The sequence below is a fragment of the Marmota marmota genome, unplaced genomic scaffold, assembly GCF_001458135.2.
Source record: "Marmota marmota marmota unplaced genomic scaffold, marMar, whole genome shotgun sequence".
Classification (NCBI taxonomy): domain Eukaryota; kingdom Metazoa; phylum Chordata; class Mammalia; order Rodentia; family Sciuridae; genus Marmota; species Marmota marmota.
This window is the reverse complement of record NW_025999899.1, coordinates 1,371,014-1,384,737: the sequence shown is the minus strand read 5'-3', so window position 1 is coordinate 1,384,737 and position 13,724 is coordinate 1,371,014. Positions and strand designations below refer to the sequence as shown.

At 42.1% G+C, this 13,724-nt stretch overlaps 1 non-coding gene across 1 annotated transcript; it reads left to right on the top strand.

Annotated features, from left to right (window-relative positions):
• The first annotated feature begins 348 nt into the window (after window positions 1-348).
• On the top strand, window positions 349-420 carry Trnaa-ugc. Its single transcript has one exon. It is a non-coding gene; the product is annotated as a tRNA-Ala (tRNA).
• The last annotated feature ends 13,304 nt before the right edge of the window (window positions 421-13,724 follow it).

Genomic DNA, 13,724 nt, shown 5'->3' with positions numbered 1-13,724 from the left:
TGTATACAGAACGAAGTTTCATTCTGCAATAAAGAACACAATGATGTCATTTGTAGGAAAATGGGTGGAACTGGAGACCATAATTTTGAGCAGACCAAGTTAGACTTGAGAAATTATCCGTTTTTTTTCTCATATGTGGAAGCTAGAGGGGAAAATGGGAACAGCACAAAAGTAGAAGGTGACTGTTAGGGTAGAAGGTTGTGTTGGGAAGGAAGGAGGGCAAGGTGGGGGTACTGGAGAGTGAAATTGATCAAGTTGTGTTTTTATGTAAGTGCAAATAATGTCACCATGAAGCTCACCATTCTGCATAATAGAAATGCACCCTAAGAAAGGGGCCTCTTGGGCTGAGGATGTAGCTCAGTTGGTAGAGCTCTTGCCTTGCATGCACAAGGCCCTGGGTTCAATCCCCAGCACCACACACACAAAAAAAAAAAAAAGAAAAAGAAAAAGAAAGAAAGAAAAGGGCCTCTTACTGCCCTCTGCACAGAATCTGAATTCTTCAAGTGTCTTATAAGTCCCTATGACTGCTCCACTTGACTCACAGCCTGTCCCTCATCGTTCTCTTCCCCCAACATCTTGCTCTAACTGAGCTGAACTTCCAGATTCTCCAATATGCCAGATGTCATTCTCTCTCATTCTCCCCTCCTGGCATTTGCAGATGTGATTTTCTCTGTCAGAAATGCTTTTCCTCCACACCCCTGTTTGGTTAATGATTATCCATCCTGAGAGTCTCTGCATATATGCTCCCTTCTCCAGAGTTCTTGCTCCAACAAGGCTAATGTGAAGTTCTAAAAATCACTATGAGCTGTGTGTGGTGGTGCAAACTTGGAATTCTAGCAACTCCTGCTGAGACATGAGGAGCCCAAGTTTGAGGTCAGCCTGGGCAGCTTAATGAGACCTTGTCTCAAAATAAAATATAGAAAGGTCTGGGGATGTAACTCGGTAGTAGAATGCCCCCCTGGGTTGCACTCAGCAACCCAACGTAAGAAATAAATAAATAAATATTTTTTTTAAAAAAATATGAAAATAAATAGAATAAAATGGAATAGAAAACATCAGAATGAATTTCATTCAGTAAAATTTAACATTGGTGCCAGGCACAGGGGCGCATGCCTGTAATCCCAGCGGCTCAGGAGGCTGAGACAGGAGGATGGCGGGTTCAAAGCCAGCCTCAGCACAAACAAGGCATTAAGCAACTCAATGAAACCCTGTCTCTAAATAAAATCCAAAATAGGGGTTCAGATGAGGCTCTGTGGCTGAGTGCTTCTGAGTACAATCCCCAGTACCAATTAAAAAAAAATTAAACATTGGTGAAGCTGTTGAAATGGGGGAGTGTGTGCACGCATGTGCATGTGCACCTGGATTGTGAGATAAAATGTGCTCCCTACTGTGAATGATGGTCCAAAAGTTTGAAAACCACAGCTACAAGAGTTCCTGCTGCCCAGCCAGGCTGGGAACCATTGCTTTGGATTTTCTGGGCTTTTCTATGTGGAGTTGTTGACTCAAGTCAATGGTCGGAGGACAGGAAGGCAGACTGTGGCTAGCATTCTTTCAGGTACTCATGGTAATTGTCACTGCTGTATCCTGGCTTTGCCCACATGGTGTTTCAGATAATTTTTCCTCACTAGATAACCACCGCCCCAGGTTCTTATCCCACAGGCCACCCTCCTCATATGCTCAGCTTATAGGAACTGTCTAGTGGATATTAGTGACCCAGATGTGTGCCTGTTGGCTGGGTGTCCTGCAAGAACATCACAGGGCAACCGCTTTCAAAACCAGGCTGACTCTCAGATGGTGGCGACAGAAGCTGCTGTAGGCTGCCAAATCTCATTGTACCCCAACAGTGAAACTCTTATGGGATCTACTCTTGGCAGGAGGCACATAACTTGGCTTTCGTGTCCCCATCGTAGCCTGTGGCTGAGAGGAAGTGTTGGGGAGCCAACCTGATGTATACCTTGCTTCAGATCCAGGTCCACTGGCTCCCTGAGAACAGCACTTAGCTGACTTCCATAAACAAGGACATTCATCTTTGTCAGCCCTAATGAACCGCATTTGTCAGACAGGAACCAGGGAGCAGCTGTGTTGGAGGGAGACAAATCACTTAATCCAAGGCTCCTGATGTGGCAGCCCCTGGCAGTGGAGATCATGGCATTTAACTATGCAGGAGCTGGGAGGATCCACGTGGCGGGGAGAGTTGGCTGCCCTCAACTGCTCCCGTCAGGAGGGAGTATGCAAGCTGGCAAATCCAGGGTGTGCATTGGCTGGTGCTTCTCTCCCTGAGGCTGCACCTGGTTCTGGGGATGTGCATCCTACAGATGCCTGGGCAGGAAGAAAAAGATGGGGGTGGGGGGGTGGCAACTTCTGTTCCCAGCATGACGAAGGCCCAGGAAAAATGACAGTGTTCAGAATCATCCCTTCCAATCCCACCAACTTGCTTCCTTTTAAGAGTGTTTGGGGAAAGACTTAGGAATGCAAGGAGACAGAAGCTCATCTCAAATAAGCTTAAGCAAAAGGGGAAGTATGAGCTCGTGGACTGGAAGGTTGAACGGCTGTGCTTTGAGCAAAGTAAGGATGCAGCTGGGCTTCCTGAACAAGTGCCTCGGAGAACTCCAAGCAACGTGGGCGCCCGCTGCTTTCCCTCCATGCTTCTCTCTGCACACTGGATTTGTTCTTTCTCCCTGAAGATCGGCTTCCTCCATCTGGAGACATTTTGACACAGTAACTCTCAAGTTGCACCTCTTAGGGTTTCTACCACCCGGAAGGGTTGATAGAAGCTTGCTCTACCCACCCCCCAAAACAACAACAGCAACCCAAAACAATGGCTCAGGAAAGAGCTCTTACTGGCCATTTCAGATCAATTGTCAGAATAGTCACATATGATAGAAGGGGGGGTCACCTCCAGTAGCTCCCATGAGAATCACGTGGCTGGCGTCAGAAGGTGCCATTCTGGGGTGGGGGGAAAGGTGGGAGTCCTTAGCAGATAGATTATCACAAACCTACTTTGATGGTCTTTTGTCCTTACATCTCCCCAAATCCATCCCCAACTCAGCTCCTCCTCCTCTGTACCTACATTAAGATCCAGGGAGAGAAACCTACTCATTTCCCTGAAGATGCTCAAGGAATAAGATCTGGGAGGCTGGTGGGATTTTATGAGGATGCTTTGCATCCCTATGATTTTCAGGTCTATGTAGATCATTCAAAAGTGACACCAGGGCAAAATGCTGAGCTTTCCAGGGAGTTTAACTTTGTTGCTTTTGACAGTCAAATATCCCCAAGGCCAAGATCTTGGTGGGATTTGCATATTTACTAAGCCCTTCCTCTGGGCCCGCCCTGGGTTCTCAGACCCTTCTCACAAGAATCATCCTTCGGAATGACAGGGCAAAAGCATTTCACCTTCGTTCTCTCAGTAACTTTTAAAATCTTTTGATCATCAACCTCAGTAAAAAGAAAAAATACGTCTTACAAACAAATCATTTCATATCATGACCCAGTACACAAAGATATTTATAAAACTAAAATAAGTTAAAAAAAAACAAACTATACCTAGCTTTAATTATATACCCTAATGTCTTTTTTTTTTTTTTAATGTTTCTTCCCTTTCCATTCTCTTTTTATACTATCTCTGGAACGTTTTCATGGCTCACAGATGAGACTGAGCCTACTTTTTAATAAACACGCACAGACTCATTTGTTCGGCCCACATGATCATTCTCACTGTAGAGTCATCAAAAGCTCCAGGAAGAGTGTCCTTTCTGGATGTCAGTCCAGTCTGGGCTTTTTATATATGATCTTACTTTCTCTTCTATTGTTTCTATTGTGTGTAGAGGGAAACTGGGGATCCGTGGCAGAGATGAGATATTAACTGAACTCGAGTGAAATGGCGATATTGCAACCCAGGCCATGAGACTGGGAGATCCTTTCTCTCACCACCTCGCTGCCTCCACAAGACCTGGTGAGTCCCTGAGCAGAAGTGTGAAGATTACAAATGAGAACAGGATGTTTGTTCCTCTCCCCATGAAAAGTGGAGACAAATCTCCCTCCTCTTAAATCTGGGCTGGTGTCAGTGATCTGTTTTGACCCAACAAAATGAGATGGAAGAGACATTCTAGAGCTGCTCAGGTTAGGTGAGGTGAAGCCTGGCATCTTCTATCTGGGTCTCTAGGGAACCTGGGCCACCAGGAAAGAGGTCCAACGACTCTAAGACACCATTATGAAGAGCCATGTGTAGGTACTCTAGCCAATAGTCTCATGTAAGTCCATCCTTCCAACCACTCCCAGCAAGGAGCCGGCCTTGGATGCACCAGACTTAGGTGAAGTGGAAGAATCACGCTCCTGTGCTGAGCCCAGCCCTAATTTCCCAGCCACACAATTGTGAGATTACAATGAATTAGCTACTTGCCTTAAGCCACTCGATTCTGCATAGTTTGCCACATAGCTAGATTGCTTGAGGATGAGCTTCCAGGTCTTCAGACCACCACCACCTTCCAGCAGAAAGGCTCTTAGGAGTCTTGCTTTTCCCAACTGCCACTCAAGATGAGTTAGATGAGGTTTTAGCTCCACTATGGTGGTTGGATATGGTGAGTGTGTCCCTCAAAGGTTCATGTGCTGTGGAACTTGGTCCCCAGTGTGTTAGTGTGAAGGTGGTGAAACCTTTAAGAGATAGGGACTAGTGAAAGGAAATTTGGACACGGGGGGCTCTGCCTTTGGACAGCATTAATGCATTTCTCCAAGAACCTGGTTGGTTCCCATGAGAGGGAATTATTACCAAAAGAGTGAGCCTGGCCCTGGAATCTCCCTCACTTCCTGTCCTGCCATGTGCTCTCTTCCATACATGCTCCCATTACTGGGGGTGCCATTGCCATGAAGCCCCACCAAATCTGAGTAGATGTTGACACCATGCTCTTGAATCTCCAGAAATGTCAGCTAACGGAACCTCTTTCTCTTTATAAAAAGTTCCCAGCCTCAGGCATTTAATTCTAGCAACACAAAATGAACTAATAAAAGCTGGGTATGGTGCCCATCTGCAGCCCCAACTACTCAGGAAGCTGAGGCTGGAGGATCACCTGAGCTCACAAGTTCAAGACCCACCTGGGCAACATAGCTGAGACCCCCTTTTCACAAACAGACAAAAACACACACCAGACTCATACACCCACGGAATGAATTCTTCCCCCCAACCCAATCCCATCTTCCCTCCCCTGTTCCACTGTCCAGTCTCTGTAACTTTCAGAACCTCTCTTCTGGGTATCAGGAAGAGGCACTCAGTGGGGCCTCTGAGGAGTTCCTCACTCCTTTCTCACGCTGGCCACTGGCTACTTTCACTGAGGACAAATCAGAGAGAGGGAGGCTACCAACGGAGAGGGCAATGTGCCAGGCATGGAAATGGGCATGAATAATAGAAAAGCATTTCCCTGCATTTCTACCTGAGTCTCAGGGTGTCCCAGGTGACAGCAGAGAGAGAGAGAGAGAGATAGAGGGAGGAAAACAGGTCTGAAACAGGTCTTCTTGAAGCTTTGTAGAGCTCAGGCTCAACACCACACCATGAAGGAAACTGGAAGCCCCATGCCTCCCCTCCCCAGGAGAATGCGCTGCAGGGGCAGGCGGGGAGGGCGAGGGAAGCTGGGGAGGAGGTGTCAGAGCTGTTTGTTAATATTTACCCAAATTAATAAGATGTTGAGCAACAGGCTCCGTGTAAAAGCCACAGTTAAAATTAGTAAGTAGTTCATCCTGCTCTAACAATATGGAATAATTAATTTCTACACTTGGGTTTTTTTTTTTTTCTATAAACAGTAATTAAAGAGAAATATTATATAGCTGCACCTGTTTTTCACTTTCAGCTTTCCACAGTGAGTAAACCCAATCTTTTATGGATGAGAAGAGATGCGCGCGCCGGAAACCTGTAGGAAGAACAGCAAAAACCCCTCCAGCCTTCCCTTGAGACGTGTAAGAAATCTCAAATTATTAAACCATATGGAAGCTGTGCCATTCCCACGGTGGGGACAAGGCCTCTTTTCCCTCTGACTTTCAGCTCCTCTGAAGGTTTCAGGATTTGGTGGGGAAGTGAGGCTTTCCTGCCAGTAATAAGGAGACCCCTATAAATGGGCTACCCTGAGGACAAGGACAGATTGATTTCTACACCCTGTTCCTGATCCTCTGACTGGGCCTGAGTCTCTGTCCCCAAATAAAGGTGCCAGAGGGAAGATAGGGGGAGTTCAAGTTCAGAGGCTCCTGGGGCCCCTGTGGTGGACACCAGCCATCTCCAGCCATGAAAGGCTTCACCCACACCCTCAAGGGGAGCTCGGGGCCCGAAGAGGTGGGAGAGCTAATATGTGTGCAGCACTTTACAGTTTACTCTCCTTACAGCGCTCACGATCATTATGCAAAATTATTCTGCTCTCCAACTAAATCCCAGCAGGGATCCTGCCACAGCTGCTGCTGCAAAATTCTGATTTCTGCCTTTGGTCTCTGATGCTTCCCCACCACTGCCCGCCCAGGCACCTTGAACAAACAGACGCCTTGGCAAGGGTTACCCTGCCCCACAGCCATGGAGCCAGTGCTTTCTGTTTCTGTTTTCACCTCTTTGTTTACAAAAAAAAAAAAAAAAAAAAAAACATGCCTGTTGGCTGGATCAGTCCTTGAACTCCAGTGAGTTTTATTTTCTGGAAAAGAGGCCATGCATTAAAATGATGTGGGCGACCTCCATCCTCCCTCAAGCAGGAACAAAGCCATAATTGGAGGCAGCAGGCCCTGATTAAGGACTTGGAGTACAACATTTCAAATAGACATGAGCCTCGTTTTTTTTTACAGCGCCAGATGATACAACTTGGGCTTTGGAGTAAGTACACATTCTACAGGTCCCATAGCAGTTGGTTGTACAGCACCTGTCACATTCCAAGGCCAGGAGACCTTTTCAATCACTGTCAAATGCCTTGCAGTAGGGCACAGAAGACACACCCTGTAATGATGTGGTAAATTACCAACTGGGGATTTGAGCAATTCCTAAGGAGAGAGGTCAGTACTGGACAAGACCTGGAATGTTGCTAGATCCTTTGTGACTTCTGCCATTGCCCACTTTCTACTCCTGCCTAAGCCTCCTGGGTGACGGCAAGGAGGGGAGAGAAAGCAAATCAGGGGTGCTTGGCATTCCTACTCAGCTCACCAGAAGCATCCTTCCTTCTCCTGATGTACCCCTCACTCCCTCTTTATGGTGCCTGATTCCTGGGATTTCCTTTCAGACAGTAACATCAAGATTGATTACAGAAGAGACAAGGTGGGAACAAGCCCCTGCATGGTTTATTACTCACATGGCTTGACCAGGGTTGGAGTTAAGAGCCCCACATCCTGAGAACCCTGGGGGTTCCCATTGACATCACCCTGTTTACATGCATTCTTCTTCCTGACAATATCACTCTTCATGGCATTCTTCCTCCCAGACTCCATAAAGTCTCCCTGTCTTGACTCAAGTATGGCAGGCATTGGGTTAGATGGACTCTGGGCCACAGCTGGAGGGGCTACACAGGCATCTTAGGTAACCAGAGCTGGCAAAGCCATGAGCAAGGTTCCAGAGTTTATTGGGGGCAACAACCATAAAGACAAGTGTTATTGGCAAATTCAAGGGACTTACGAGACTTAAGAAAGGACCAAGAACAAAATAGAAGAGTCCTAGAGGATGATCATGAAGAAGCTTGGAGAGTGTGGGCCATGGTTAGCCTTTGCTCTCGGAGCAAGTCTCTCTGCACTGTGTACATCCTGCCTGTAGCCTGATTATTCCATCCCACCTAGCGAGACAGTCCAGTTACACATCATAGAACCTGCACAGAACTGAGCAATGGACCTGCTCAGCCAATAACTAAAGTCTTGACTCTAATTGATTTTTACTGTTTCTCCCATCCTAACCACAGAATTGAAATATTTTAGATTTTTTTATCATTATAAATACATATGCATAGCTACTGGGAACATTTTGGTAAAATGTAATAACCTCAAAAAAAATTCCAATCTTTTGATCCAGTAATTGTCTTTCTGGGAATCTCACCTAAGGGTATCATCAGAGATGCAGAGACTTGGCACAAATGTGTTCAGCATAACTTCATTTAGAGTAAAAAAAAAAACAATAACATGAGCCCAGTTTTCAGTCTGCTATTTATGGACATTAGAAGTTATCACTCTGCCCAAACAACAAGTAAAAATCTGAACAAACTGAAAATAAAAAAAAGAAAAGACCTCTTCTTATATCTGTAAAAGCAGCCATGTCAGGGGAGATCCAAGATGGCGGAAGAGAGGAGGTCGCCGAGGTTCCTGGTTGCTCTGTGGTATGAAACCAAGAGACAGGCAGCTTCTCTGCAAGGTGGGTAAACACACACAAAAAGGTGGGGGGACTTTACTGGAACCTAACACAGGACATTTAAATCAGACTGGGGACACAGGAGGTTGGATATAATAAAATAAGGAAAAAATCCCCAGCAGCACAGCCACTGCTAGAACCTCCAGCCAGAGAGACCCCTCTATGATGGAAGGATAAGGGAACTAAAGGAACCTGCATTTTGGGGAGGTCAGAGGCGTGTCTGCAAAGGGAGGGTTTAGAGACCAAGGACATGGCCCAACAAACCTGAAGGACATGCTGCATGATATCTGTGTCTGGGGAGAGAAACCACCATCTCTACAGGCCGTGTGCAGAGGACAAAGGAAGGAACAATTTGCAGCTGTGGCGCAGGGAGTCCAGCAATGGAGGGAACCAATTCCTGGCAAACCCGAGTTTGGCCTGAAATACAGGCCCAATAAACATGTGCTGCGTGACATAAAGTATGCTTAAATGACCACAAGAAAATCAAATGTGGAGAGAGTTTTACTGGGAAAGACAAATCTGACCGGGAACTCAGAAGCCCAGGGGTAGGAGAAACTGGAGACTGAACCCGAGACCAGGACCCATGGGTCTACAGTGATGTAGGGGACTAAAAATTGGCTTTCCCATCAAATGAGTGGAACCCAGGGGAGATTCCTGGGGTAAAGTCTTCCAGTGTGGACCAGCAAGTACTGGGCCCTGGAGGTGCACTAAAATCTCCAGACCAGTTAGCCCTCAGTGCAGAGCCTGGAGCCCACCTAAGCCTGAACCCTGCCTCTAGGAACTCCACCTACATAATTACCTCTCTCACCCCAGCAATCCAGAGGGTGGAGCACCACACTCCAGAAGACTCCACTTAAAACTGCTGAGAAGAGAAACAGAATATTTGAACTCCAGTGGAAAAAATTCTTTAACTTTTCATCAAGATCTTTTTTTTTTCTTTTCTTTTTCCTTTTTTTAAAAAATTCTTTTTCACTGTTTAATAGTGACCTTAATGGTACATGAACATTTACACAGTTTTCTATTTTGTTTTTCTTCTCATCTTTAGTATTTTTGAAGCCGTATATTTTACATGGATTATTTTTTATTAACTAGGATTTTGGATTAGTATATTTTAATTTAGTTTTGTATTATTTGATTTTTATTTTTAATTTTCAAAACAATTTTTTTTGCTTTATATATTATTTCTCCTTCCTACCTGTTTCCCTTGATTCTCTCTTTTCTTCTGTTAACAGCCAATCTCTATTGTTCTCTCTTTCACACTTCCTTTAATCTTTTATGTCTGTCTTCTCTCCTGCTCCCTCATAATCATCACATCCTGTAACACTTCTGTTCTCTCCCTGTTCACCATTGGAAAATGTAAACCGTTTGCAAACTTGTTGTTTTTATTGTAGGCAATAACTGATCATATCATTTCTGTTTATTGTGACAATTAACATTGTAGTCATCATAGTAGGAACTATTGGGTTTAATTATTTAATCATTTGCATTGGTTGTTGTCATTATTTGCCTCTCCCTAAACAGTGAGAAACTGGAAACCTTCAGGGACACTATAAGTCCACAGGTAGAAACTCTACTGCCTCAGATCCATACTGTTTGATGGGTGGACATGCAAACAACATGAAAAAGCAAGGGAAAAAATGGCCTCAAGCAAACCAATACTCCAATAACAGAATCCATTGACATCACAGTAGATGAAATGTCAGAGTAGTTTAGAAAGTACAAAGATAAACTGTTCAACAAAGTAAAGTATGGTGTAAGAAAGCAACTTACAGTTAGCAAAAGATCACTAAAGCAAAAGAGCAATAGAGATTCTGGGGAAAACCCTGCAAATCCATGAAATAAAGGAAACAATAAACCAAATTAAAAATTCAACAGAAAGAAAGTATCACCAACAGACTAGACCACTTGGAAGACAGAACTTCAGGCATTGAAGACAAAATATATAATCCTGAAAAACAGAGTTGACCATGGAGAGAAGATGTTAAGAAACCATGAACAGAACTTCCAAGAATTATGAGATAATATGAAAACACCGAATTTAAAATTTATCAGGATAGATGAAGGCAAAGAGATACAAACCAAAGGAATGCACAGTTTTTCAAAGAAAACCAAAACAAAGAGGCTTACAGGACTTCAAATGCACAAAATTACAACAGACCCACATCACGGCACATTATAATGAAAATGCCTAACATACAGACTAAGGATAGGATTTTAAAGGCTGTGAGAGAAACATATAAGATTATATGTAGGGGGGAAACAATCCAGATCTCAGGTGATTTCTCAATCCAGACCCTCAAATCTAGGAGCTTTTGAAATAATATACACCAAACTCTGAAAGAAAATGGATGTCAACCAAAAATCCTATATCCAGTAAAATTAAGCTTCAGATTTGAAGATGAAATAAAAACCTTCCATGATAAACAAAAATTAAAAGAATCCACAACCAGAAAGCCTGTACTTCAGAATATTCTCAATAAAATATTCAATGAAGATGAAATTTTTTTTAAAAAAGTGAAAACAAGTTAAGGAAGAAACTACACTAAAGGAATAGTCAATCGAAGGAGAAACTAACTCAAATTAAAAACTAGAAATAAACCAAAAGGACTGAGAACACAAATGATATCTCAATAATAATCTTGAACATTAATGGCCTTATCTCATCAATCAAAAGATATAGACTGGCAGATTGAATTAAAAATTAAAACCAAACAATATGCTCTCCCCAAGAGACTTCATAGGCAAAGACATCAACAGAGTAAAGGTGAAAAAATGAGAAAAAAAACATATTACATGGATCATGTAATCAGGTAGGGGTTTCTATCCTCATATCAGATAAAGTTAAGCAAAGTTAATCAGAAGAGACAAAGAAGGACGTTTCATAGTGCATAAGGGAATCATAGATCAATAAGACATAATAATCATAAATATTTATGCCCCAAACAATGAATCATCTATGTACATCAAACAAACCCTTCTCAACTTCAAGAATCAAGTAGACCACAATACAATAATACTGGGTGACTTTAGCACAACTTTCTCGCCACTGGTTAGATCTTCCAAACAAAAACCTACCCAAAGTGAATCAGGAGAACATATACAATTTAAACAGATTAATATCAAGCAATGAAATAGAAGATGCCATCAAAAGCCTGCCAACCAATTAAAGTCCAGGACCAGATGGATTCTCAGGCGAGTTCTAAAAGACCTTCAAAGAAGGTCTAAAAACTGGAACAAGACAAGGATGCCTTCTTTCACCACTTCTATTCAACATGGTCCTTGAAATTCTAGCCAGAGCAATTAGGAGAAAAAAGAAATTAAAGGGGTATGAATAGGAAAAAAAAAAAAAAACCTCTATCACTATTTGCTGATTACATGATTCTATATTTAGAAGATCAAAAAATTCCACCAGAAATATTCTAGAATTAATAAGTGCATTCATCAAAGTATCAGGATATAAAATCAACACCCATGAATCAAATTCATTCCTCTACATCAATGATGAATCTACTGCAAGAGAAATTAGGAAAACTACCCCATTCACAATAACCTAAAAAAAAAAAAAACACTTGGGAATCAATCTAAGAAAAGAGGTGAAAGACCTCTACAGTGAAAACTACAGAAAGAAAATGAAGAAGACCTTAGAAGATGGAAAGACCTCTCATGCTCCTGGATAGGCAGAATTAATTGTCAAAATGGCTATACAATCAATGTGTTACACAGATTTAATGCAATTCCTATTAAAATCCCAAGATATTCTTCATATAATAAGCAATCATGAAATTTATTTGGAAAAATAAGAGACTCAGAATAGCCAAAGCAATCCTTAGCAAGAAAAATAAAGCCAGAGGCATCACAATACCAGTCCTTTTGTACCAATACCATGCCACAAAAATGGCATGGTATTGGCACAAAAACAGATATGTAGAACAATGGTGTGGAATAGAAGAGCATTAATCTCTAGGATATACACAGAACTCAAAAAACTTTATGAAAAAACAAATAACCCAATCAATAAATGGGCTAAGGAACTGAACAGACACTTCTCAGAAGACGAAATGCAATCAATATATGAAAAACATGTTCAACATCTCTAGCAATAAGAGAAATGCAAATCAAAACTACCCAAAGATACTATCTCACTCCAATCAGAATGGCAATCATCAAGCATACAAGCAACAATACATGTTGGTGAGGATGTGGTGAAAAAGGTACATTCATACGTTGCTGGGTAGGACTGCAAATTGGTGCAACCTTAATGGAAAGTGGTATAGAGATTCCTCAGAAAACATGGAAAGGAAACACCATTTGACCCAGCTATTCCACTCCTAGGTTTATACACAAAGGACTTAAAATCAACATATTACAATGATGCAGCCATACCAATAGCAGCTCAACTCACAAGAGTTGGGAATATGAAAAGGAAAAGAAAGATAAAATGGGATATTAGAAATATTTGAAATAATAAAGACTGAGAATTCTCCCCAGTGATTGCAGTGATTGTCAGACACCAGACTGCAGATTCAGGAAGCTCAGAGAATGCTGTGCAAGATAAGTTCAAAAAAACAAACAAACAAACAAAAACCCACACCATGGCATATCATTTTCAAGCTACATAAAATCAAAGATAAGAAAAAACCCTGAAAGAATCCAGAATAAAAAAAAAGACCTCACCAAAGTTAAAAAATTTTACCTGGTTTCTCCTTAGAAACCAGGAAAATGGTTAGAACTAGTTAACTGATGAATGGATAAAGCAAATGTGGTATATATGCACAATGAAGTTTTATTAAGCCATAGAGAAAAATGAAATTATGTCATTTGCAGGAAAATGCAAGGAACTTGAGACCATCATGATAAGCAAAAAAGTCAAACTCAAAAGGCCAAGGGTTATATGTTTCTCTCTCATATGTAGAAGCTAGAGAGGAAAAAGGGAAAGAAAGGTGGGGGTAGATCTCCTACAAATCAAAGGGAGATCAGTAAAATAAAGGGATGTAGGGAGGAAGAGGGGAAGTGATGGGGAGTGATATTGGCCAAATTACATTGTCATATTGTGTGCATGTATGAATATGAAACAACAAATCCCATCAACATGTACAACCATAATATACCAATAAGAAATGAGAAAATTAAAAAAGAAAAGAAACCATTCAGGCAAGAAGAAAATTGGATGAAATATTTAAAGTATTAAAAGAAAAAAAATCAACCTGGAATTCAGTCTTAAGAGATTATCCTTTAAAAGTGAAGAAGAAATAAAGGTTTTCTCAGACAAACAAAAATTGAGGCATTTTGTTGTCAGTAGAACTCACATTTAAGAAGTGTGGTGTTTTTTTATTTTTTTTTTTTTGGAATTATTTGGTGAAAAGAAAAATGATAGATGTCA